This window comes from Thalassophryne amazonica, chromosome 9 (genome assembly GCF_902500255.1).
Source record: "Thalassophryne amazonica chromosome 9, fThaAma1.1, whole genome shotgun sequence".
Classification (NCBI taxonomy): Eukaryota; Metazoa; Chordata; class Actinopteri; order Batrachoidiformes; family Batrachoididae; genus Thalassophryne; species Thalassophryne amazonica.
In genome coordinates, this window is record NC_047111.1 from 70,575,178 (window position 1) to 70,599,319 (window position 24,142).

At 46.8% G+C, this 24,142-nt stretch overlaps 1 long non-coding RNA gene across 1 annotated transcript; it reads right to left on the reverse strand.

Annotated features, from left to right (window-relative positions):
• Positions 1 to 365: 365 nt before the first annotated feature.
• On the reverse strand, positions 366 to 21,448 carry LOC117516570. Its single transcript, XR_004562468.1, has 3 exons — positions 21,364 to 21,448; positions 17,355 to 17,358; positions 366 to 376 (listed from the first exon to the last, which is right to left on the reverse strand). It is a non-coding gene; the product is annotated as an uncharacterized LOC117516570 (long non-coding RNA).
• Between the last annotated feature and the right edge of the window lie 2,694 nt (positions 21,449 to 24,142).

Genomic DNA, 24,142 nt, shown 5'->3' on the forward strand with positions numbered 1-24,142 from the left:
TAGTCAGCCGCTGATTGTGCAAGTTCTCCTACATAGGAAGATGAGAGAGGTCTGTAATTTTCATCATAGGTACACTTCAACTGTGAGAGACAAAAGGAGAAAAAAAAAAATCCAGGAAATCACATTGTAGGATTTTTAAAGAATTTATTTGTAAATTATGGTGGAAAATAAGTACTTGGTCACCCACAAACAAGCAAGATTTCTGGCTCAGTGGGAGCCAACACAGTTTGACAAATAGTGAGTGCCTTTATGATTATTTTGGAGTGAAAGGAATGAGTGGAGTTATTTGTCCCCTGACTCACACTGGCAATCATTCACCAAACATAGATATAGACACACACACACACACAGCAGGCTGTCAACATATGTATTTCTCCTCTAAAATTGGTCATTTTAATAAGGGATTTTATGGGATTACAACCCCTGGCAAAAATTATGGAATCACCGGCCTCGGAGGATGTTCATTCAGTTGTTTAATTTTGTAGAAAAAAAGCAGACATGACACAAAACTAAAGTCATTTCAAATGGCAACTTTCTGCCTTTAAGAAACACTATAAGAAATCAGGAAAAAAAGATTGTGGCAGTCAGTAACAGTTACTTTTTTTTAGACCAAGCAGAGGAAAAAAATATGGAATCACTCAATTCTGAGGAAAAAATTATGGAATCACCCTGTAAATTTTCATCCCCAAAACTAACACCTGCATCATATCAGATCTGCTCGTTAGTCTGCATCTAAAAAGGAGTGATCACACCTTGGAGAGCTGTTGCACCAAGTGGACTGACATGAATCATGGCTCCAACACGAGAGATGTCAATTGAAACAAAGGAGAGGATTATCAAACTCTTAAAAGAGGGTAAATCATCATGCAATGTTGCAAAAGATGTTGGTTGTTCACAGTCACGCTGTGTCTAAACTCTGGACCAAATACAAACAGCATGGGAAGGTTGTTAAAGGCAAACATACTGGTAGACCAAGGAAGACATCAAAGCGTCAAGACAGAAAACTTAAAGCAATATGTCTCAAAAATCGAAAAATGTACAACAAAACAAATGAGGAACGAATGGGAGGAAACTGGAGTCAACGTCTGGGATTTACATACAGAAAAGCTAAACGAAAGGCATCATTAACACCTAAACAGAAAAAAACAAGGTTACAATGGGCTAAGGAAAAGCAATCGTGGACTGTGGATGACTGGATGAAAGTCATATTCAGTGATGAATCTCGAATCTGCATTGGGCAAGGTGATGATGCTGGAACTTTTGTTTGGTGCCGTTCCAATGAGATTTATAAAGATGACTGCCTGAAGAGAACATGTAAATTTCCACAGTCATTGATGATATGGGGCTGCATGTCAGGTAAAGGCACTGGGGAGATGGCTGTCATTACATCATCAATAAATGCACAATTGAAAGGATGTTTGGGGATGATGAAATCATTTTTCAAGATGATAATGCATCTTGCCATAGAGCAAAAACTGCAAAAACATTCCTTGCAAAAAGACACATAGGGTCAATGTCAATGAGCAGATCTGATTTGATGCAGGTGTTAATTTGGGGGATGAAAATTTACAGGGTGATTCCATAATTTTTTCCTCAGAATTGAGTGATTCCATATTTTTTTCCTCTGCTTGGTCTAAAAAGTAACCGTTACTGACTGCCACAATCTTTTTTTCTTGATTTCTTATAGTGTTTCTTAGAGCCAGAAAGTTGCCGTTTGAAATGACTGCTTTTTTTCTACAAAATTAAACAACTGAATGAACATCCTCTGAGGCCGGTGATTCCATAATTTTTGCCAGGGGTTGTATACTCCCAAGGAAAGCAACTTTTTTCATAATGTCTGATGCTTCCCGTTTGGACACAACTACAGACCAGGAGCTGGAAAATGCTGTGGTTTCCCTTCTGCAGAAGAATGGTGTTGAACTGAGAAATATGTGACAGAGACATGTCTTGAGGCCTTCGAACTACAATACGTGCACAGCAGAGGCAGTTTCTCTAAGACTGCAAGGGAAGCTCAGCTTCCCCTATAATGTCAAAGAATTAAATGGTCAAATATGTACAGTTTGTTATCATTTCAATGACTACAAATACGTTGGAACACATTCATCTTGAAGACGAGTTCATTCAGAATCAGCTGCTTATCACAAATCGACTGACTCGATTTTAACTTATAACAAAATAGAGTCAGTCGATTTGTGATAAATCTTATTCTCATGCGGTCTGTGGTCAATGCATTTTCCTGTAGAAGCTGAGCATCCATTCACGTCAACGTAACTGCCTGGAAACGTTTTTTTCATTGCCACGAAATGTGATGGTCATTGGATAAAAGCAAGATTTTGTCCCGCCTCCGGACACTGAGCGTCTCTGGGGGTGAATGGAGCTGTGGGCGGGCCAGGACGCTGGAGTTCTGCACAATTATTGGATGATCAGTCAAAAGACTGAATCCTGTTTTGATTGACAGCTATAGGAATGAGAATTAGTTTGCACATTTTTACATATTTATGCATTTTTTAATTTATGCCAAAGTGTTTTGCGTGCACTATAAATCAGTCTGTTTTAAAAGTGCACAGAGAAGCACACTGAATTAGACAACAACGTTATGTGAGAAAATCTCGGTGAGTTAATCTCTGCTTCGTTCTTCAGTAAGTGTTTAAAAGTCGTCGCACGTTAATTAACGTCCCGGTTCGCAACACAACATTAAAGTATTCATAATTATAACTCTATCCGGGCATATGTGGTAATAATTAGCAGTTGCTGGTGCATTTTATTCATGAAAATTAGCGACAGAGAAAACAAAGCATTTTGAAACACTGAATTAATATGAAGCAATGATTCAGCAATGATTCAGTGTTTTGAAGGTTTGATACAATTATATATGGTGACATCTGCTGGCCAATCTTTAAAATAACATTTGTATGGAACAATATCATCAAACAGACTCTGTTATTATGTATGGTTAATAATAAAGGCTCTATGTGCTTCTTGAAATTTTTGATGATATTTTTGTTTAAAAACATTAATAATATATTTGTAAAAGTAAGTCCCGTCGGCTGCTCCTTTGTTTTCACTCAGGGTCACCACAGCAGATCCAACGTAGACCTGCATGTTGATTCTGGCACAAGTTTTATGCCGGATGCCAACTCCACATTACATGAAGAAATATGGCAGCGGTGCGGTTTGAACCAAGAACCTTCCACACTGAAATCAAGCGCACTAACCACTTGGTAATTGTGCCATCATAAAATACTGTATGTAATAGAGATATAAATTGTGAAATGCCTGTGCAACTTGGGACTGTTATGACAATTTTACATATTTGAATTTACATATAAATAAATTGACAAATTTTATGATGTAAGCCGACAATGAGCTTCCCCTCTTTGACAGACCAGCAGCCGCCACTGAATTGTAGTAATATCACCTTTTATTTATTTGTCACCATATAAGTTGGTGTGAGTTTGTAAAGCATCGTATGAACCATCATGTTTACGCATCCAGCGGCACTGTTCATGTGATAGACTGAATGTAACTTTTTATTCCATAAGCCCACATTCTCCATTTCAGTTGGAGTGTGTTTTATGAGACAACTCATGGTGGCAGTCCTTCATTAGTGAGGAAGATTGTCTCTTGATCCATTCCCGGAAAGTATGATGGACGCAGAGAGAAAATCTAAATCCAGGGTCTTTCTAGAGATGCCTACGTGTGAGTTTGTTTAAAGTGATAATGTCCTTGTCAAGGGCGTAATTTAGAACTAGAAATTGGGGGGGACAAAGTGCGAGGCTCGCAGGGCCAAAGCTCATAGGCCGGGGGTCAGAAGCCAACGGTTTCTAGATAAGCTCAGATGCATTCTGAGCATCCAGAACAGTAATTTTAATGTTTTGAGAAGACCATAAAGTGGACACCATTTGACTTATGCAATTTGAAACTGTGGATATAAGTACTTTATTCTGAGAATAGCCAGCATTGATTTTATTAACATCCTGGTGTAAATAAGGTAACACCACATGTGTAGAACTCAAAAAAAATTGTTGGGAAAGTGTAGTGACACGGACCCACAACAGGGGGCGCAAATGAACGGTCAATAGATGAGCCAAAAAGTAACAATTTAATGTTGTGAATGTGCACAACGAACATACAGACAATCACAGAATATCATAACAGTCAATACACAGAGGTGACGTGTGGGCAGGCTCGAGGATAGAAGACGTCTGTCCTGAGAAGAGCCGGAACCACACGATTTCCGCCGCCCCAGAACCTGGTGAATACTGGAGCCGCCAGTCCCGAATTCCCAGGTGATCACCGTCCCCGACTGTCGGATCTGGTACTGCTGGCGAAGAACAAAGACAGTCAAGTGTGGGGTGTGTGTACACCCAGTAACAACAACGGTGGGAATGCCACCTCCACCTCTCATTCAATATGTTGCAGCGGTCTCAGCTGAAAAGGAGCGCCGTCTTGCACAGCCTCCTCACAAACGACCGGTTCTCCTGCAAATTCTCACAATAACAGAGTTACAAATCTCACAAAAAGGCTGAGAGTATTACCTCCTATGAAGTATGATATCTCGGCAACGAGGTGGAGATGACGTCTGGTCTTTATGGAGTGAGATGATGTTGAGTAGATGGGTGACAGCTGTCAAGAGGTATGAGCGACAGCTGTCACCCCCGGCTGTGTCCATGGCGGCAGCGCCCTCTCGTGCCTGAAGCCCGCACTTCAGGCAGGGCGCCCTCTGGTGGTGGGCCAGCAGTACCTCTTCTTCTGGCGGCCCACACAACAGGACCCCCCCCCTCAACGGGCGCCTCCTGGCGCCCGACTAGGTTTGTCGGGGTGTCGGCGGTAGAAGTCGGCCAGGAGGGCCGGATCCAGGATGAAGCTCCTCTTCACCCAGGAGCGTTCTTCGGGTCCATACCCCTCCCAGTCCACCAAGTACTGGAACCCCCGACCCATCCGATGGACGTCCAGGAGCCGGCGCACCATCCAAGCCGGCTCCCCGTCAATGATCCAAGCAGGAGGTGGCGCCGGACCGGGAGCACAGAGGGGTGAGGTGTGGTGAGGTTTGATGCGGGACACGTGGAAAACCGGATGGATCCGCAGTGAAGCCGGGAGTTGGAGCTTCACTGCGGCAGGACTGAGGACTTTGAGGATCCTGAAGGGGCCAATGTACCTGTCCTGAAGTTTTGGGGAGTCCACCTGGAGGGGGATGTCCTTCGTGGAAAGCCACACCTCCTGCCGGGCTGGTAAGCAGGGGCCGGGGATCGCCGGCGGTCTGCATGGGTCTTCGCCCTCGTCCGGGCCTTCAACAAGGCAGAACGGCGGAGCGCCACATCCGACGGCACTTCCGCACACCGACCTCTCCCTCCACCACGGGAAACAACGGGGGCTGATACCCCAAACACACCTCAAATGGGGAGAGGCTGGTGGCAGAAGACACCTGGCTGTTATGCGCATACTCGATCCAGGCCAGATGGTTACTCCAGGCCGTCGGGTGCGCGGATGTGACGCAGCGGAGGGTCTGTTCCAAGTCCTGGTTGGCCCGCTCTGCCTGTCCGTTCGTCTGTGGATGGTACCCGGACGAGAGGCTCACGGTGGCCCCCAGTTCCTGCAGAAACTCCTCCAGACGTGTGAGGGAGAACTGGGGACCATGATCAGAGATGATGTCGGAGGGTATCCCATGCAGACGGACGACGTGGTGGACCAGGAGGTCTGCTGTCTCCTGGGCTGTTGGGAGCTTCGGAAGGGCCACGAAGTGGGCCCGCCTTGGAGAATCGGTCCACTATCGTGAAGATGGTGGTGTTGCCCTGGGACGGCGGGAGGCCCGTGACGAAATCCAGGCCGATGTGGGACCAGGGGCGATGAGGCACCGGCAGCGGCTGGAGGAGTCCTTGGGCCTTCTTATGTACTGCCTTGCCCCTGGCACAGGTGGTGCAGGCCTGGATATATTCCCGGACGTCGGCCTCCATAGACACCCACCAGAAGTGCTGCGGACAGCTGCCACGGTCCTTCGCACCCCTGGATGACAGGAGAGCTTGGAACCGTGACAGAAGTCCAAGACTGCAGCTCTGGCCTCTGGTGGACGTACTGACGGTTCTTCGGACCGGTTCCAGGGTCCGGGCTCCGTGCAGGGCCTCCCGGACGGTCTTCTCCACGTCCCAGGTGAGGGTGGCCACGATAGTGGACTCCGGAATGATGGGCTCCGGTGGATCCGACAGCTCTGTTTTGACTTCGTCTTCGTGTACCCGGGACAAGGCATCCCGATCTCTGGTTCTTGGTCCCGGGGCGATAGGTGATCCGGAAGTCGAAACGCCCGAAGAAACAGTGACCAGCGGGCTTGCCTGAGGTTCAGCCGCTTGGCGGTCCTGATATACTCCAGGTTCCGATGGTCAGTGAAAACCGTGAATGGCACAGACGCTCCCTCCAACAGGTGTCTCCACTCCTCAAGAGCCTCTTTCACTGCAAGGAGTTCTCGATTGCCAGACGTCATAGGTCCGTTCAGCTGGGGTCCAACCTGCGGGAAAAGTAGGCACACGGGTGAAGAACCTTATCGGTCTCTCCGCTCTGGGACAGCACGGCTCCTATCCCTGAGTCAGAGGCGTCCACTTCAACCATGAACTGGCGGCTAGGGTCGGGCTGCACCAAAACTGGCGCAGTAGAGAACCGTCGTTTCAACTCCTTGAACGCGGCTTCGCACCGATCCGACCAGGTGAAGGGGACTTTTGGAGAGGTCAGGGCTGTCAGGGGGCTAACTACCTGACTGTAGCCCTTAATGAACCTCCTATAGAAATTAGCAAAGCCGAGGAACTGTTGCAGCTTCCTACGGCTTGTTGGTTGGGGCCAATCTCTCACCGCTGCAACCTTGGCCGGATCAGGGGCGACGGAGTTGGAGGAGATTATAAACCCCAGGAAGGACAAAGACGCGCGGTGAAACTCGCACTTCTCGCCCTTCACAAACAGTCGGTTCTCTAACAACCGCTGCAGGACCTGACGTACATGCTGGACATGGGTCTCAGGATCCGGAGAAAGATGAGAATATCGTCCAGATATACGAAGACGAATCGGTGCAGGAAGTCCCGCAAGACGTCGTTAACCAAGGCTTGGAACGTCGCGGGGGCGTTGGTGAGGCCGAACGGCATGACCAGGTACTCAAAGTGACCTAACGGGGTGTTAAATGCCGTCTTCCATTCGTCTCCCTTCCGGATCCGAACCAGGTGATACGCATTCCTAAGATCCAGCTTAGTAAAGATTTTGGCTCCATGCAGGGGGGTGAACACGGAATCTAACAATGGCAACGGGTATCGGTTGCGAACCGTAATCTCATTCAGCCCCCTGTAATCAATACATGGACGAAGTCCGCCATCTTTCTTGCCCACAAAAAAGAAACCTGCCCCCATCGGGGAGGTGGAGTTCCGGATCAGCCCGGCAGCTAATGAGTCCTGGATGTAGGTCTCCATTGATTCGCGCTCAGGTAGTGAGAGGTTGTACAGCCTGCTGGACGGGAACTCAGCGCCTGGAACCAAATCAATGGCACAATCGTACGGACGGTGCGGGGGAAGGGTGAGTGCCAGATCCTTGCTGAAGACGTCAGCAAGATCGTGGTACTCAACCGGCACTGCCGTCAGATTGGGAGGGACTTTGACCTCCTCCTTAGCCTGTGAACCGGGAGGAACCGAGGATCCTAAACACCCCCGATGGCAGGTTTCGCTCCACTGAATCACCACCCCAGACGGCCAATCAATCCGGGGATTGTGCTTCAACATCCATGGGATGCCCAAAATCACGCGGGAGGTAGAAGGAGTCACAAAAAACTCAATCTCCTCCCGATGGTTTCCAGACACTACCAGAGTTACTGGTTGTGTCTTGTGTGTGAGTAAAGGGAGGAGGGTGCCATCTAGTGCCCGCACCTGCAATGGCGAAGGAAGCGCCACCAGAGGGAGCCCTACCTCCCTTGCCCATCTGCTGTCTAGCAGATTCCCTTCTGACCCCGTGTCCACCAGTGCTCGGGCTTGAAGGGTTAAATCCCCGCTCAGGATTGTGACTGGGAGTCGTGTGGCAATTTGTGTGTGTCTCACTTGAATGGTTTGACCCCTCCTTAGCCCAGTCTCTAAGGGCGGTTGTTGTCGTTTTGGCCGTTTGGGGCAGTTTCTCTGTGTGTGCTCAGTTGAGCTGCAGAGAAAACACTCTCCACGGATCAGCCTCCCCATTTTGGCCCTGTGCACAACGAACATACAGACAATCACAGAATATCATAACAGTCAATACACAGAGGTGACGTGTGGGCAGGCTCGAGGATAGAAGACGTCTGTCCTGAGAAGAGCCGGAACCACACGATTTCCGCCGCCCCAGAACCTGGTGAATACTGGAGCCGCCAAGTCCCGAATTCCCAGGTGATCACCGTCCCCGACTGTCGGATCTGGTACTGCTGGCGAAGAACAAAGACAGTCAAGTGTGGGTGTGTGTACACCCAGTAACAACAACGGTGGGAATGCCACCTCCACCTCTCATTCAATATGTTGCAGCGGTCTCAGCTGAAAAGGAGCGCCGTCTTGCACAGCCTCCTCACAAACGACCGGTTCTCCTGCAAATTCTCACAATAACAGAGTTCACAAATCTCACAAAAGGCTGAGAGTATTACCTCCTATGAAGTATGATATCTCGGCAACGAGGTGGAGATGACGTCTGGTCTTTATGGAGTGAGATGATGTTGAGTAGATGGGTGACAGCTGTCAAGAGGTAATGAGCGACAGCTGTCACCCCGGCTGTGTCCATGGCGGCAGCGCCCTCTCGTGCCTGAAGCCCGCACTTCAGGCAGGGCGCCCTCTGGTGGTGGGCCAGCAGTACCTCTTCTTCTGGCGGCCCACACAACAGGACCCCCCCCCTCAACGGGCGCCTCCTGGCGCCCGACTAGGTTTGTCGGGGTGTCGGCGGTAGAAGTCGGCCAGGAGGGCCGGATCCAGGATGAAGCTCCTCTTCACCCAGGAGCGTTCTTCGGGTCCATACCCCTCCCAGTCCACCAAGTACTGGAACCCCCGACCCATCCGATGGACGTCCAGGAGCCGGCGCACCATCCAAGCCGGCTCCCCGTCAATGATCCAAGCAGGAGGTGGCGCCGGACCGGGAGCACAGAGGGGTGAGGTGTGGTGAGGTTTGATGCGGGACACGTGGAAAACCGGATGGATCCGCAGTGAAGCCGGGAGTTGGAGCTTCACTGCGGCAGGACTGAGGACTTTGAGGATCCTGAAGGGGCCAATGTACCTGTCCTGAAGTTTTGGGGAGTCCACCTGGAGGGGGATGTCCTTCGTGGAAAGCCACACCTCCTGCCGGGCTGGTAAGCAGGGGCCGGGGATCGCCGGCGGTCTGCATGGGTCTTCGCCCTCGTCCGGGCCTTCAACAAGGCAGAACGGGCGGAGCGCCACATCCGACGGCACTTCCGCACACCGACCTCTCCCTCCACCACGGGAAACAACGGGGGCTGATACCCCAAACACACCTCAAATGGGGAGAGGCTGGTGGCAGAAGACACCTGGCTGTTATGCGCATACTCGATCCAGGCCAGATGGTTACTCCAGGCCGTCGGGTGCGCGGATGTGACGCAGCGGAGGGTCTGTTCCAAGTCCTGGTTGGCCCGCTCTGCCTGTCCGTTCGTCTGTGGATGGTACCCGGACGAGAGGCTCACGGTGGCCCCCAGTTCCCTGCAGAAACTCCTCCAGACGTGTGAGGAGAACTGGGGACCATGATCAGAGATGATGTCGGAGGGTATCCCATGCAGACGGACGACGTGGTGGACCAGGAGGTCTGCTGTCTCCTGGGCTGTTGGGAGCTTCGGAAGGGCCACGAAGTGGGCCGCCTTGGAGAATCGGTCCACTATCGTGAAGATGGTGGTGTTGCCCTGGGACGGCGGGAGGCCCGTGACGAAATCCAGGCCGATGTGGGACCAGGGGCGATGAGGCACCGGCAGCGGCTGGAGGAGTCCTTGGGCCTTCTTATGTACTGCCTTGCCCCTGGCACAGGTGGTGCAGGCCTGGATATATTCCCGGACGTCGGCCTCCATAGACACCCACCAGAAGTGCTGCCGGACAGCTGCCACGGTCCTTCGCACCCCTGGATGACAGGAGAGCTTGGAACCGTGACAGAAGTCCAAGACTGCAGCTCTGGCCTCTGGTGGGACGTACTGACGGTTCTTCGGACCGGTTCCAGGGTCCGGGCTCCGTGCCAGGGCCTCCCGGACGGTCTTCTCCACGTCCCAGGTGAGGGTGGCCACGATAGTGGACTCCGGAATGATGGGCTCCGGTGGATCCGACAGCTCTGTTTTGACTTCGTCTTCGTGTACCCGGGACAAGGCATCCGATCTCTGGTTCTTGGTCCCGGGGCGATAGGTGATCCGGAAGTCGAAACGCCCGAAGAACAGTGACCAGCGGGCTTGCCTGAGGTTCAGCCGCTTGGCGGTCCTGATATACTCCAGGTTCCGATGGTCAGTGAAAACCGTGAATGGCACAGACGCTCCCTCCAACAGGTGTCTCCACTCCTCAAGAGCCTCTTTCACTGCAAGGAGTTCTCGATTGCCGACGTCATAGGTCCGTTCAGCTGGGGTCAACCTGCGGGAAAAGTAGGCACACGGGTGAAGAACCTTATCGGTCTCTCCGCTCTGGGACAGCACGGCTCCTATCCCTGAGTCAGAGGCGTCCACTTCAACCATGAACTGGCGGCTAGGGTCGGGCTGCACCAAAACTGGCGCAGTAGAGAACCGTCGTTTCAACTCCTTGAACGCGGCTTCGCACCGATCCGACCAGGTGAAGGGGACTTTTGGAGAGGTCAGGGCTGTCAGGGGGCTAACTACCTGACTGTAGCCCTTAATGAACCTCCTATAGAAATTAGCAAAGCCGAGGAACTGTTGCAGCTTCCTACGGCTTGTTGGTTGGGGCCAATCTCTCACCGCTGCAACCTTGGCCGGATCAGGGGCGACGGAGTTGGAGGAGATTATAAACCCCAGGAAGGACAAAGACGCGCGGTGAAACTCGCACTTCTCGCCCTTCACAAACAGTCGGTTCTCTAACAACCGCTGCAGGACCTGACGTACATGCTGGACATGGGTCTCAGGATCCGGAGAAAAGATGAGAATATCGTCCAGATATACGAAGACGAATCGGTGCAGGAAGTCCCGCAAGACGTCGTTAACCAAGGCTTGGAACGTCGCGGGGGGCGTTGGTGAGGCCGAACGGCATGACCAGGTACTCAAAGTGACCTAACGGGGTGTTAAATGCCGTCTTCCATTCGTCTCCCTTCCGGATCCGAACCAGGTGATACGCATTCCTAAGATCCAGCTTAGTAAAGATTTTGGCTCCATGCAGGGGGGTGAACACGGAATCTAACAATGGCAACGGGTATCGGTTGCGAACCGTAATCTCATTCAGCCCCCTGTAATCAATACATGGACGAAGTCCGCCATCTTTCTTGCCCACAAAAAAGAAACCTGCCCCCATCGGGGAGGTGGAGTTCCGGATCAGCCCGGCAGCTAATGAGTCCTGGATGTAGGTCTCCATTGATTCGCGCTCAGGTAGTGAGAGGTTGTACAGCCTGCTGGACGGGAACTCAGCGCCTGGAACCAAATCAATGGCACAATCGTACGGACGGTGCGGGGGAAGGGTGAGTGCCAGATCCTTGCTGAAGACGTCAGCAAGATCGTGGTACTCAACCGGCACTGCCGTCAGATTGGGAGGGACTTTGACCTCCTCCTTAGCCTGTGAACCGGGAGGAACCGAGGATCCTAAACACCCCGATGGCAGGTTTCGCTCCACTGAATCACCACCCCAGACGGCCAATCAATCCGGGGATTGTGCTTCAACATCCATGGGATGCCCAAAATCACGCGGGAGGTAGAAGGAGTCACAAAAAACTCAATCTCCTCCCGATGGTTTCCAGACACTACCAGAGTTACTGGTTGTGTCTTGTGTGTGAGTAAAGGGAGGAGGGTGCCATCTAGTGCCCGCACCTGCAATGGCGAAGGAAGCGCCACCAGAGGGAGCCCTACCTCCCTTGCCCATCTGCTGTCTAGCAGATTCCCTTCTGACCCCGTGTCCACCAGTGCTCGGGCTTGAAGGGTTAAATCCCCGCTCAGGATTGTGACTGGGAGTCGTGTGGCAATTTGTGTGTGTCTCACTTGAATGGTTTGACCCCTCCTTAGCCCAGTCTCTAAGGGCGGTTGTTGTCGTTTTGGCCGTTTGGGGCAGTTTCTCTGTGTGTGCTCAGTTGAGCTGCAGAGAAAACACTCTCCACGGATCAGCCTCCCCATTTTGGCCCTGTGCGTTTCCCTAACAACGTCAGCAGGGGGAGCTGTTGCCCCACAAAACGCTGCGGCTGTGGAGCGTGGGGAGGGCAGCGCCTTATCGAACCCGGAAGGGAGAGGGGCGGCGCGTATCCGGTCACGTCCTTCGCCTCGCTCCCGACGGCGTTCCTCCAACCGATTGTCTAACCGTATAACAAGATCGATAAGCCCATCTAAATCCCGCGGTTCCTCCTTAGCTACCAGCTGCTCCTTCAGAACCAACGACAGTCCGTTTACGAAGGCGGCGCGGAGCGCAACGTTATTCCAGCCGGACCTCGCAGCCGTGATGCGGAAGTTGACTGCATAAGCGGCTGCGCTCTCGCGTCCCTGTCTCATTGACAGCAGCACAGTTGAAGCGGTCTCTCCTCTGTTAGGGTGATCAAACACTGTTCTGAACTCCCCCACAAACCCAGTGTATGCTGATAACAACCGTGAGTTCTGTTCCCAGAGCGCCGTAGCCCAGGCGCGTGCTTTACCCCGAAGCAGAGCAATCACATAAGCTATTTTACTAGCATCTGACGTGTACATGACGGGACGTTGTGCGAAGACGAGCGAACACTGCATAAGAAAGTCCGCGCACGTCTCCACACAACCTCCGTACGGCTCAGGAGGGCTTATGTATGCTTCAGGGGATGGTGGGAGGGGTTGTTGAACCACCACTGGAACGTTTATATCCTGCACAGGGTCGGCAGGAGGACAAGCCGCAGCAGCGCCCTGAGCGCTCACCGCCATCTGTGCGGAGAGAGCCTCCACCCTGCGGTTCAGGAGGATGTTTTGCTCAGTCATTTGATCCAACCGAGCCGTAAAGGCGGTGAGAATGTGCTGCAGCTCACCAATCACGTCTCCTGCAGATGCCTGCGCTCCCTGCTCTCCCATTGGTCGTTCAACAGCCGGGTGACGCCCCTCGGAGTCCATGACGCTGGCCGAGATATCCTGTTGGGAAAGTGTAGTGACACGGACCCACAACAGGGGGCGCAAATGAACGGTCAATAGATGAGCCAAAAAGTAACAATTTAATGTTGTGAATGTGCACAACGAACATACAGACAATCACAGAATATCATAACAGTCAATACACAGAGGTGACGTGTGGGCAGGCTCGAGGATAGAAGACGTCTGTCCTGAGAAGAGCCGGAACCACACGATTTCCACCGCCCCAGAACCTGGTGAATACTGGAGCCGCCATGTCCCGAATTCCCAGGTGATCACCGTCCCCGACTGTCGGATCTGGTACTGCTGGCGAAGAACAAAGACAGTCAAGTGTGGGTGTGTGTACGTACACCCAGTAACAACAACGGTGGTAATGCCACCTCCACCTCTCATTCAATATGTTGCAGCGGTCTCAGCTGAAAAGGAGCGCCGTCTTGCACAGCCTCCTCACAAACGACCGGTTCTCCTGCAAATTCTCACAATAACAGAGTTACAAATCTCACAAAAAGGCTGAGAGTATTACCTCCTATGAAGTATGATATCTCGGCAACGAGGTGAAGATGACGTCTGGTCTTTATGGAGTGAGATGATGTTGAGTAGATGGGTGACAGCTGTCAAGAGGTAATGAGCGACAGCTGTCACCCCCGGCTGTGTCCATGGCGGCAGCGCCCTCTCGTGCCTGAAGCCCGCACTTCAGGCAGGGTGCCCTCTGGTGGTGGGCCAGCAGTACCTCCTCTTCTGGCGGCCCACACAACAAAGAATGATAGGTTGAGTTTTCATTAAAAAAAAAACAACTGCAAAGTGGTAAAATGTATTCATAAATATTAAAGAACAGGCTCTTAATAATTATTAACTATCGCATACTGTATTTTTTTTCTCAAGATTTGTTTTTGCACAAGTTTGAAAAAACAACAGATCATAAGTTTTGAATAAATTACTTATCATGAATTTAATTTCCGAAGTGGTACTAATGACAACACTCATACTGAACATAATTTACTTGCATAGACTGATTTTGGAGATCAAGCAATAATTGCAGATGGGCTTTCTGAGGTCCCAGATAGCTTTTCTGATTTCCTTTTCTAACTTTCAGAATTTTGTAAATTAGCATATGGTCCATTGATACTTATGTGTAGACACTAGTCCCTAGAGGCAACTATTTTTGGTTTCAAATCTGGGCAAATGCAGTCCCAGAAAATTCCAAATGTGACAAACAGGAAACAGGTGTAAACAAGTTGTGCTAAAAAGTGCTAAAAATACAAACTTGCAGAAACAAAGATAGTATTCTGACATGGTTTGCACATAAGACTGGCATAGCATGTTTCAAGTACACACACATATGTCAGAAGGCGGGGGGGACATACCATATTCTGTCCCCGCTGGTTGAAAAGGCGGGGGGGACATGTCCCCCCTATCCCCCACCAAAATGTGCCCATGGTCCTAGCATGCTGACAAACATCCAGCGCTTGACAGATCCTTAGCTTTGTCCAATAGCTGGGAAATCCCAGATGTTTGAGGTCTGAGGATTTGTACCTGTGTACTCCACACAGGTACAAATCACTGCACGCATTTGCGGATCTTCCGCGGTAGAAGTGTAGCAAAACTCGTGTAAGAACGCATCCAATAAACACACATGGATTTTTTTTTACACATTTGTAGATCTGGTTACACACAGATTGAAATACAGATTTACAAATACCTTTGCTGCATTAATGCCCCCACCCCATGGAAAATTATGCTCGACCAATGGCAATGTTGTAATCCATTACTGTATTACCACAATCAATTCAGATCTTCAGAGAAGCACCAGTTAGAGCTGCACACTTGCCCAACGATGGCATACTGAGTTAAGGTGGACAGTTCCACTTTTGGACCTCCCAAACTGGAACTGGTCAGATTCCCTTTTACTGCTGGATGGGCAGGAGGCATGATACATCAATCCCAGCTAGGATTCAAAGACTCCCACCCACATACCTCTCAGAACAGTGCTGTAGCCTTTGTTGTCAAAGCTTTCAGCTATATAGAAAAGCTTCAGCTGACATAACGGATCAGACACAGGATGGAGCTGTTTATCATAACAGCAAAACAGTTTGAGCCTGAGTGTGTCATCATTCTTTCTCACCTCAACAATCAGTTTCAGAGAGGAGCTGATTTCCAGCAAAATGCTCCAAAGCATCAAATCAAAGGGCTGCTGCAAAAGTTCAACATTTTGGAATTTTGAAGGCATCTAATGTCTAAAGGGTGTGTACGAGGGTAGGCTGAAAAGTTCTAAGGCTCACTATAATGCAGTTAATGCATTACTCCTTCATGCTTCATGCTCGAGTTCTGCAATAAAATAAAAGTGTAAATTGTTGCAGTATGAATAAATTTATTCAACTTGGGAAATCAGTCATAATAGTGAGGCAGCTTAAGTTAATATAACACAAGAATCTTTCACTTGGTGATACAAGCACCGAATTTGGTACATAAGTACTTCAGGACCTACTCTCTTAGAAAAGATCGCTATCCAGGTGAAAAAACAAAATGGCCAACATTTTTCAAGATGGCCACCACATGAAAAAGGGTGTTTTCAGCTCAGAATGTCAAGGAATCAAAACATCTGAGTTTATGCAAATATCAAAATGTATGTATTCTGACCAGGAGAACTTAATAGTATCAATGTCATTAGAAATGGCCACCATTTTTAAAAATGTCAGCCATTTCATGACTGAAAATGCATATTTATGACACATCCAGCTGTCCGATCACGTTATTACATATTACATACAAAACCTTGCCATCATTGTTGTAATACAATGTTAACTCGCTCTTGTTTTCAATATTATGAATCAGAGTGATGCCATAGCACAACCAGGGCACACTGGTGGCATCATTGCTGTCAGACTCAGCATGGGGTTCAGTGTCGGCTTGTAGTACAGTAGCTGTAGTTGTAGTTTACTAACTACTGTAGTAGTATACTCACTACAGTTTTCAGTATTTTAGTGTCCCAAATGCTATCTAATAAGCCCCTGTATATAGCTTAACTAGAAGTTTAGTTAGTTGTAGAATAATAGTTAGATAGCCGCACCTGAATCGACAGGATGTGCCAGCGCGGGAGAGCCGAGCCAAGGGTAATGGGGCATCAGTTACCTGGATGGTGTACAGATCACACGGGACTTAAATGGTACTGGATGATCGATCGGGCTAGGTGTAGGGCACAAGATGCCTGAACCTTGTTGGATCCCATACCTCAATGTGCTTTGATATTTCATACGGTTGGGTGGTAAAAGGATAGCCCCTCGGCCTTTAACCGTATTACGCAAGATGTCTACAAAAAATCCATTGAGTTGCAGTACTAGAACAGACTGGAAGAAGTGCTGCCTCTGTCAGACAGATACAAAAGAGGAGCTGAAATCTCCCCCTACTCATTATAAGTGTAGTTCTGATGGCTATTCAAGAAGGGGTAAAGGAGATTGACGTAGAGTGACTGACAAAACCAAGCTTCCACCTAACTGGAAACATTTTCTGCGAGACAATGACAACAAGACTGAGCTTTTTGAATTCCTGGCTGACAAGATAGTATCCCTGTGTGCTGAAAATGTTGTAATTGTGACCAAAGGCAAAGAGGCAAAGAGGCTCTGTCCAACAAACCCATCAGTCTGGAGAGCTTGAGCCCATGCAACCATGAAGATGCTGACACCAGAATCTTTACACATGCTCTTGATGCAGCCAAGCAAAAGGCAAAATCTGTGTTAGTTAAGGCAAGTGACACAGATATTCTTGTTGTTGCAGTCAGCAATTTTGCAACTCTCCAGGATGCAGGATTGGAAATTCTGTGGATTGAGTTTGGCCATGCCATTCCATCAGGTGGTTGCCAATCCATGACAATGTGTTGAATCTTGGCCCAGAGAAGTCCAATGGTATGCTGTTTTTCCATGCCTTCACTGGCTGTGATGTTGTATCACCTTTCCGTGGCAAAGGCAAGAAAACAGCATGGCAAGCATGGGACTTTTGTCCTGAAGTGACCCATGTCTTCAATAAGCTCAGTAAATATCCAGCAGTCATAGAAGATGTTGACTTGAACATTCTTGAGAAGTTTGTCATCATTATGTATGACAAGAACAACACTGCAAACAAGGCTGATGAGGCAAGACTGGACTTGTTTGCTCGGAAACAGAGACCGTATGATGCCATTCCACCGACAAGTGCATCCCTCTTCGAGCATGTAAAATGGTCTGTCTTCCAAGCTGCCTGTATATGGGGCCAGGCTACTGTGTGTGAAATGCAAATTGAAAGACCTGCCAACTGGGGTTGGATAAAAGATGGTGAGATCTGGAAAGTTCTGTGGTCAAAGCTTCCTGCAATTGCAGAGAGTTGCCAGCAATTGACAAAATGTGGATGCAAGACTGACTACAAATGCTATCGCTTCAGCCTCCAGTGTACACAGTTATGTTCCTGCAAATGTGAGGACTGAAAAGAACTTATGCAAACTGTACATCAACAGAGACTTTGTTTCATACCAAAGCAACAAACATGTAATCATTGGTGTTATGTTTTTGAAAATTTAGCAGATTGCAAACATCATTGAATGAGTGTTCATTTGGTTAGAATCTTTCTCTCCGATTGTTCTGTCTGAGTTATTTTCGTCAGTTACTTCCTCCAACCCATCAACATGTCTATTAGACCTCATTCCTACCAGGCTGCTCAAGGAAGCCCTACCATTATTTAATGCTTCCATCTTAAATATGATCAATCTATGTTTATTAGTTGGCTATGTACCACAGGCTTTTAAGGTGGCAGTAATTAAACCATTACTTAAAAAGCCATCACTTGACCCAGCTATCTTAGCTAATTATAGGCCAAACTCCAGCCTTCCTTTTCTCTCAAAAATTCTTGAAAGGGTAGTTGTAAAACAGCTAACTGATCATCTGCAGAGGAATGGTCTATTTGAAGAGTTTCAGTCAGGTTTTAGAATTCATCATAGTACAGAAACAGCATTAGTGAAGGTTACAAATGATCTTCTTATGGCCTCAGACAGTGGACTCATCTCTGTGCTTGTTCTGTTAGACCTCAGTGCTGCTTTTGATACTGTTGACCATAAAATTTTATTACAGAGATTAGAGCATGCCATAGGTATTAAAGGCACTGCGCTGCGGTGGTTTGAATCATATTTATCTAATAGATTACAATTTGTTCATGTAAATGGAGAATCTTCTTCACAGACTAAGGTTAATTATGGAGTTCCACAAGGTTCTGTGCTAGGACCAATTTTATTCACTTTATACATGCTTCCCTTAGGCAGTATTATTAGAAAGCATTGCTTACATTTTCATTGTTACGCTGATGATACCCAGCTTTATCTATCCATGAAGCCAGAGGACACACACCAATTAGTTAAATTGCAGGATTGTCTTACAGACATAAAGACATGGATGACCTCTAATTTCCTGCTTTTAAATTCAGATAAAACTGAAGTTATTGTACTTGGCCCCACAAATCTTAGAAACATGGTGTCTAACCAGATCCTTACTCTGGATGGCATTACCCTGACCTCTAGTAATACTGTGAGAAATCTTGGAGTCATTTTTGATCAGGATATGTCCTTCAATGCGCATATTAAGCAAATATGTAGGATTGCTTTTTTACATTTGCGCAATATCGCTGTTCCTCCGCTCCTCTTTCCATGACAAAAACCCCTGTAACAGTGGAATGTGCCGTTCATTTCCAAACTGGACGCTGTGTTTTATCCGGGACGTCCTCTGCCAACCACAGGAATTGCGGAAGACGTGGACATCAGCACTTTTTCGGCACATTGAGACAGACGTGCAGAGGAATTCCGTATCAGTGAAATTGTAAGTCCCTTTAGCTGCTCCTGTGTTTTCACTCAGGGTCACCACAGCAGATCCATGGTGGATCTGTTCGTTGATTTGGCACAAGTTTTGCGCCAGTTGCCCTTCCGGACGCAATTTCACGTTACGTGGAGAAGTGGGGCAGGGGTGGGGTTTGAACCAGGGATCCTTCAACACAGAAACGGACACGAACCACTTGACCACCACACATATGCACTGTTCACCGGAAAGCATTGTTTTTCTGGCTTCTTAAATCCAAACTGATATTTTACATAACATCTCCACAACTACTCTGTGGGAAATTTGCTTGACAGTATTGTGCAGGATAACCAAGTCAACTTTGAAACCTCCACATTGTCATCACATCCACTCTTATGCTTTAATACAGATATTTTATTTAAAACTAGAGGATAAGTGAGGATTAAAGGCTCTAAATTGGCATTTTGTTGGCTTTTAAAGAACATTGATTTGCTGTTGACAACCATAGTGCATTTCTAAGTCTAGATGTAGATTCCCTTTTCTGTGAGTTTGAAGCAACTGTAGGACCATTATACCATGGAATACGTTAGGAAACAAGATAATATCCCAAATTAAGTACAAGAGAATCATTGTTGAAGTTCTCATGATTGTAGATAATTTGACATATTTTATGCCACCCATCACTGTAAAATAGTTCATTTTACTATTTTCCTGTATTACTGTTGTAATTGATGCTCTTTTTGAGGCTTCTCCACCTTCAATTAATTTAAAATAATTAAAAAAGACATAAAAACAGATCAGTGTACAATCCTAAAACTATGTGCTGCTGCAGGGTATTTTTAAGTATACAGTACTATGGACTGTAATGGAGTCTTGTCTGGATCATGCCATTGTATGCAGCAGACATGAGGATGTGGTGTAGAATGGAAAATGTTACATGGAAAGACAAGAAAACAAAAGAAGACATGTTGAATATTGCTGGAGAGAAGGTGAGTCTGCTGAATGAACTCTACAGAAGACAAAGAACCTGGATGGGACACATCCTCAAAAGCAAGAATGACCTGTAACAGGAAGGTAGAATGGAATAAAGCTACCCCGAGGATGAAGAGAAAGGAAGTTGACCAATGATGTCGTGAATAGAGCAGCTCGTACACTTTGCAGAGTTGTCTCCAGGGAAGGGTAGAGTGCTGCTTAGCACAAAGCAGCAGAAATCAGGGAACGCTTGCTTAAATTCATGGTAGTTTTCAACATGTCCATATTTTGCTGGAGCTCTGTTGGTCTCCCGACTGCCTCAGGTTCGGCTTGATGCAAACTTGCCGCACATCAGGTGATAGTTTTCACGCTGTGCAGAGAAAGAATTATTCTGAGATATCAGGAGTTGATGATGGAGTGTGTGCTGTGCCGTTGCGGTGCCATCTCAACCAAAGCATGTGTAGCCCGATAAGCTATGGAAAACAATGAGTTCTTCCTGACTTTAGCCAAGCGGTGTGCCTACTCAGGAGACGTCAGCCCCAAATGAGGCTCAGCAGTAACTGTTCTGGAGCAGTCAGAGTAGGTTTTAGCTTGGCCTGTAACGATACTAAAGAGCACCAAACTAGGCCAAATGTGAGAACAGTATTACTATAAACCTGGGAAAGTAAAAGCACAAAACACAGACATGGAGGAGGCAGACATGGACACTAACAACCTGCCAGTTACATATTTTGTGAATTTACTGCATGTGAATGGCAGAGGCTATTATAGCTAAACAATAACAATACACTAATATACAGTGAATCCAGAACGTATTCACAACACTGCACTTTTTCCACAATTTTTTACATTACAGCCTTATTTCAAAATGGATGAAATTCATTTTTTTTCCCATTCAGATTCAGCCCAGACCTTAATCCGATTGAACATCTCTGGAGAGATCTGAAAATGTCTGTGCACCAACGCTCCCCATACAACCTGATGGAACTTGAGAGGTGCTGCAAAGAGGAATGGGCAAAACTGCCCAAAGATAGGTGCGCCAAGCTTGTGGAATCATATTCAAGAAGACCTGAGGCTGTAATTGCTGCCAAAGGTGTACCAACACAAAGTATTGAGCAAAGGGTGTGAATACTTATGTACGTGTGATTTCTTTGTTTTGTTTGTTTTTGTTTTGTTTTTTAATAAATTAGCAAAAAAAAAAAATTAAAAAGAAGTTTTTTCATGTCGTCATCATGGGGTGTTCTGAGGAGAAGTTTGAGGAAGAAAAAATGCATTTCACTTGACTTTGGAATAATGCTGTAACATAACAAAATGTGGAAAAAGTGAAGCTCTGTGAATACTTACTTCACCCAAGTACACTCTAATGCTAAATTTGAATGAAATTGATCAAGTGGTTCTTGAGATATCACGCTAACAAGCAAAAATGGACTGATGGAAAGACAGGTGGACATGCTGTTTTCCATGTCCATCTGTATTTCATACCAAGGGGATGAAAAGCTAATCTAATGAATAACAACAGTTAGTAACATTTACGTTAGGACTAGTCATGAACATTGCACAACCTATTCGAAAACACTACGTGTCAATGCGTGTCAATGCGTGTCATTGCGCGCAGCACATCTGAACTTGAAATTGGGATTATAATGAGATGTTACATCTATAATAAACAGAACTTTACAGATACATTATCTAATTCATAAGAAGGAATGAAAATGCACAAATGTTTTACCAATCCATTATGATATAAATATTATAAATAATTACCATTGACAAAAGGTTCCAATTGTGTTCTCATGATGACTGATACCAATTCCACAGGCACTCACTGATAATATGTGGAAATCATTCCACCCTCTATTCATGTGGGATGCAGAAATACTGCACATTATTTGCCTTACAGCAAAACGGGATCAATTGTTCATAGTTAAATCATGAATGCTGCTAAGTGTGAAACCTCATCCAACCGTCCATCCATTTTCTATACTCGCTTACTCCAATTAAGGGTCAGAAGGGAGCTGGAGCCTATCCTAGCAGTCCTAGGGCATGAAGCAGGGTACACCCTGGACAAGGCACCAGTCTGTCACAGGGCCATATGGGGACAGACAAACACATTCACACACACCTATGGACAATTTAAACTTTTCAATTCACCTAACTTGCATGTCACCAGAGCACCTGGAGAGAACCCACACAGACACAGGGAGAACACGCAAACTCCACACAGAATGGTCACAGGTGGGAATCGATCCCATTACCTGTGCTTGGTGCCTTTGTTGTGGACCTCAGAATCAACAGATGCTCTGGTAGCAGCACTGATGATGCTGAGTGAGGAGTTGGGATGTCTGGGTTTGCAATTGGCCTGGATCAACACTAACATCTAGTGTTGTTTTCGTCAGCAAACCCTTTACTTTCATGAAGTCCTTCACTGCTGACCATTGTAAATCTTTCATTTGGAGGCCAATTGTGTACAGGACTGTACACAATGTTTTTGAAATACATTTTTAAAATTGTTTTCAGACTCCAATTCCTAATTCTCCAACTTACACACTTTCACGTCTGCAGATCAAACTTTGAGAAGTTCAGTTTTGCTCTGAGTTTGAAGTTGTCTTGTCTTTGTTGTCCTTGTGAACTGAATTCTCCATTAGAAACTGAACTTTCTTTGAAAAATGGGTAGTATTGGAAAAACAAGTACAAAAGCTGAAACTGTCAAAATGTTAAAAGGACAGGATGTGGGTCATTTTTAAAACTAGTCACTGTTTTCACCAAAAGGAAAGTAAAAGAAAAATTCCATAAAACATCAAATATGACTTGGTGTGTTTAATCTTCCTTCTTCCCTTCAATAACATTAACCATGACATCTGTTTGTACACTGAGGCCTGTGACTGAGGTTCTGTTCATTCTATATGTGCTGTTCTGGAAGCTGAGAAGTAAACACTGACGTTTAGCTGATGTCGGCACAAAAACATTTATTTTATGGAGATTTAATTATTTAGAGATCTAGCAATTGACATACAGTCCATCAGTATTTGGACAACAGCACACTTTCCTCTGGGCACCACCAAATGAAGCAGTCATGATGTGCTTGTTGATGTGGTGTAGACTTTAATACAAGAAAACACATTTAGGCTCGAGTCTCCCACTGTGCTAAAATTTCATGTCATTTAAAAAAAAAAAAAATTCTCCTCTGCTACTCTCTACCATGAAGCTGTGTAAATGGTGATGCAACAGTGAAAAGCAGCACTATGCATGGTTTCTCCAGTTACAGTCAGAGAAGCTTAGAACTCCTTTAGAGTTGTCATGGGTGTCTTGGTGGCTTCCCTCACTCATTTTCTTCTTCCACAGTCACTTTCAAACACCTCCCACGTAGACCCACCCAGTCCTGGATGAATCTTGGATGGCTAGATGATTGATGGAAGGAACAATTTTCTCAAAAAGATGTCACATTTCAGGTACAGTTTGGAAGAAAGCAGCTGGGAGACTGAAGCCTAGATTTGATCTGGATTCTTGTATTAAAATTCTTGTGTTCCATTCCATCATGAAGCTGTGACTGGCGCTGCAACAGTCAATACTTGGACACAGGCAGTTTCTCTAGTCACAGCCACAGAAGCCTACAGCACCATCAGAGTTGCTATGGGTGACTTGGGGGCTTCCATTACTAGTCTCCTTCTTGCATAGACACTCAGGTTTTGGGAACTGGGTGCTCTGGACAGATTTACCGTACAGTACAGTACCATACTGTTTGCATTTTTTCTGATTTATGTAAATGGCATTCAAGACTAGTCAGTGACATGGAAATGTTCATGTATTTATCAGCTGACATGTCATTAATAATTATCATAATAACTTTATGTAGGATTTTCTGTCGGAATAAAAGCATGAAACAATATGTACAACATAATAATAGAATAAATGGCAATAATAGAAAGTACACTACAACAATGCACAAAAATCCCAAATTCATCAGCTAATATTACAGAAAAAAGGTGCAATTTATAGTCCGGTGTGGTTTATATATGGTATTTTTCCTCTACAAGAGGTATTTTTTGACAGGTGCGACTTACACTCCAGAAATGCAGTTAATAAGTAAAATTAATTTGTATTACAATAAAAAAACAACACAAAA